The sequence below is a fragment of the Plasmopara halstedii genome, assembly GCF_900000015.1.
Source record: "Plasmopara halstedii genome assembly, contig: Scaffold_526, whole genome shotgun sequence".
In the NCBI taxonomy this organism is placed as follows: Eukaryota; Oomycota; class Peronosporomycetes; order Peronosporales; family Peronosporaceae; genus Plasmopara; species Plasmopara halstedii.
Window position 1 is genome coordinate 592,650 of NW_020187446.1, and position 4,247 is coordinate 596,896.

Consider the following 4,247-nt stretch of genomic DNA (forward strand, 5'->3'; position numbering starts at 1 on the left):
CTATATTAATTAGGTCTTACAGTATTAATTAGTTTTTACTCTTTGAATCAGGGAACCCCAGGATTTTAGATATTGGCGTCTCTGCCGCAACAAAACAACTAAATACAGTTTCAATGTTGAGCGAAAAAGCTCACTTGCCTTGGTTAAGATCGTAGGGTACCCTTGGAGGTAGCAGGTTGCGATCCACTAAACTCGTACTGGTTCTTGTGACGAACACAGGTCGGTGATCTTGGCTTAACTTCCTCAAAGCGAAGAGCTACGTCAGCCCGCTGCACTTGTAACACTTGTTGTCAATATACGCCTGAGTCGTTACGACCGATCCTATGTGAGGATGGAGGAGTACGCCTATTTGCCCCCAGGGCGTGCAGGTTAGCTGATGCCTCGCTTGGCCCTGAGGGCGTGGAGCACCTTGTTGTGCGAGGTCCGGAGGCGATAAGCGCGCCTAGAGGCGTTTTTAAATTACAAAAGTGATCTGCATACAGCACAAGATGTCAGCGTCGACTGCGTCCATGACACCACCATCGACAACGGATGATTTCTCCGACCCAGGCCGCTCATGCTGGGCGATAAGACCTTCGAGTGTAAGGATAAAGAGAATCTCCTGCTCTGGGTGAGAGAGGCCGAGATGGCTATGCCATCCGCCAGACTCCAAAATGAGCAACAGCGCGTGGCGCTAGCTATCGTAAAGCTTCGGGGCCAAGCGCGAGAATGAGCACTAACGTGTGGTGCTTCCGTTGAATCTGCGTTTCCCTGCTGAAAAAATCGAAAGCGTCACCTTTTGCGAGAATTCCGCCGCCTAATCAGCCATATCGCGTGCGATTGCATTTTCTTGCTGATCGACAGGGCAAGAAGGGATTGGCGGACTTTGATCAAGAGTTGAGAGCTCTCATTACCGGAATGGCAACCGATCCTCTCCCCGAGGCGGTCGCAGCTACCGTATATATGGAAAGCCTTCGCACTGGCGTGACCAGAATGGAAGTCTTTCGTGTGCATCCGTAATGTAGCATTGAATTCCGAATTCAACTTTATGTCGGCACGAACTGGTTAGAATGCACGTTTTAGCAACTCGTCGAGCGGGCCAGAGCCAGTAACTCTCAGCTATGCTGAGAAAGAAGAGGAAGAGCTCCGATCTGCGGAGCAGCGTATAACCACCAGACGGTGTTTCGTTTGTGGGGACACCCGTCACCTCCAGACGGGTTGTCCCTTGCGCAAGGTGCGAAATGGTTTGTCGAATCGACGTCCTGCTACCAACCAATCTGGTTTGACGAGAAAACGCAGTAGGCGCGGGGTGCCCTACTGGGGAAGAACTGAGTTCTGTTGCGCCTCAAAGGGTTAGAGAGTATCAGGTCCCAGCCCCAAAATGTTCCGTGCTCTTGAATAGATGACGCGAGTGAAAGCAGGGCTTACTGGTCGTAAAAGCGACCGTGAAGGGCTTTGAAAGCCATGGAAGATCCTTTTCGATTTCGGGGCGTCAGGCAATTACGCTCGATGCTCCACAATCAAAGGAAGTTGGCTGTATGCTGAGACGATGAAAGCGCAGTTGAGCACCGTCACTATTTGCTTAGCGACCAGGACTTGTGTCACTGTGTCGAGGGTCTCTGTAGACCTCGGTGTCAAGTTCCTTGACTTTGACAGCATGGAACGCAGCTTAGTTTTATACTTGGATGCAAGGTATTACATTATCCTTGGTATGGCATCGTTAAAACACCATGAACCATGGATTGATAGGAGATCGAGGACCTTGAGTGCTACGCGCACGTCTCCTCGCGGAGGTTTGGTGAGTCATTAACTTGCCTCTGCTAGGAAGCAGAAGCGCTATTGACGCGGTCACTGGACCGAGACGGTCAATGTGAATGCACTACATTGTTCAGAGCAAGCTCTACGAGTAACAGAATGACGCTCCAGCGCTTTGGTGTCTCAGCGCAGACTCTGCGAAGAACGTCTTCAATGACGCGATTTACGCGCTCAGTTTGACCATCAGTCTCTGGATAGTCCGCTGTTGACATAGTCAGCTTGGTGCCCAGCACCCTGAACATTGTAGACCAAAACTTTCCTGTAAGCGCGGGTTTAATTCAAAGACAAAAGACTTCGGGCCCCGTGTTGTCGAAAGACACGATCGACAAACAGCGTCGCTATAGCGACACCGTCTGTGGTGTCTGGTACTGCAGCAAGATGAGCCACCTTGCTCAAACGGTACACAAAGATCTCCTGGCTACACTGCGTTCTACGTGAATGAGCTTTTAATCCTCGCGCCCCGCTGACGCCGCCATTCGATGGCTCAGGGCTTGGTGAGGGGGAATAGCCGAACGGCTAGCTGATGTCAGCCTCCTAACTCTTCGTAAAAAATCGATGACTTTATGTCTAGTAGACTGAGTGTATGACGACTCGTTCGCGATGCGATGATTGAAAGTCAAGACATGCAGAAAGAATATGGAAAAGCAAAAAAAAATGTGGAGAACTTTGAGTTCGTAGTCCTGTTTTAAATGCCTAAAACCTTATTCCACATGCAGTCTCTGCTGTCTTTAAGACAAAGCTCCGCTCATGGTTTATTGGACCTTTCGAGGCCGTGGCCAATCGAGGCCTTGCGGTACGCTGAACCTTGCGAGAAGGATGCGCACCCACCCGGTGTTTTATGTGGGCTTGTTTAAGCCGTACCGGTATCCGGTGCAAGTGAGCGCGGAATAGTTGGCGTCGGGGTGGCGCTCAAAGACGCGTGGTAAACCAGAAGCTGAACCAGCAACTGGTTTGAGCACGGAAGACAACAAATTCTGTTTCCAACGGCGCAAAGCGCTCCACCGTCGCATGAAGTGACGTATTCGTCTGCTCGATGGTTAGGAGCCGCTCCGATAGAGGAAGAAAATCCTCAACGTGAAGCAGTCGGTTCACAAAGCGCTCCAGGCTCTTGAGGTCTTTCGCACAGCGGTAGGCGACCTCGGCACGGTGTATGGCAGAGTGTCGATGACAACGGACCTTGTCCTCCAACGCTCAAAGAGCATCGCGAGTCACCGGTCGGCGATCGACCAAGTCGTCATCGCCCGCCGCCGGGTCTTCTTGATGAGATTGGTGGCGTCCACTACCACGTGAAACGCCTTGACGTCGTCGACGGGATTTTAGCCCAATATCTTGTAAAGTGACGGGAATACCCAAAATCCGAGAACTCATGGGAGTTTGAGGTGCTACTTTGGCAAGACTGCCCAGACGTCGTCGTAGTTTATGATCGAAAGGATCATGACAATTCGTATCGTCAAGTGCCCCGCGATTCTCGGCAAAAGCCTGGGAAATCGAAGGGCCATGAGCTGATGTGGTTGTAAACTAACCCGTATGAGAAAGCACAGAGCTCGCGGGAGCGTGATGGAATATTCCACATGTCGCAGGGCAACAAGCCGCTGGAAGTCGGCATTGCGCCTTATGTTTGGCAAACTCAACTTTAAGATGGCGCTCTAAGCTCATGTCCACTTCCTTGTAGTTTAAGTGTAGGATAGACATCGCTGCACTTATCGCTCAAAGATTTCCTCATCATCTGCAGCGATTTTGCCAGGGGCGAGCACCACAGGAATGGTCCGCACTGCGGGTACGGGAGCGCCTTCTTCCTGAGCTCGAAGTCGAGCGCGGTGCCGATCCATTACATTTTGTTGTGGTAAAAAGCGTGCTTGGAGAGCTTTCAGCTGATCTAGCACAGCTCGTGTAGTGCCGGGGGCCCGACTACCTAGCCGCCTAATGATCGCGTGATCGTGTCTTTTGCTTCAAAAAGGGATCCGCCGAGCGAAACCGTAATCCACACGAGGGTATAAGAGCGAACGTGGATACAAGCGCATGAGAGCCGCCCTGCAGGAAGCCTCAAATTGCTGCTTCTGTGCCTCGTTGAGGAGATTGGTAATAATACCACTTCCCCCGGAAGCCGACTGGTCGGGGAACGGACACGGTGTCCTAGAAGGACTAAACAATTTAATCTCGCCCAAATCAGACTATGAAATGAAAAAATTTTATTTGGAAAGAGAGGACTCTTTAAGCGAGTAAAAGGCAGTATATAATCTTAAACATGAAGGGGCGGTATAGACATGTCGCGATAAATACACATTACACCTGACCTCAGGCACACCGACTACAACATAAAACTAATATCAGAGCTTACGTTACAAACACAAAACTTCACATCGAAAGTAACTGATGCTTTTTTTGCGAATTATTATCTATCCATCTATTCCGAGGTGTCATGTACGACGACTAATAAACGTGGTATAAGAGAT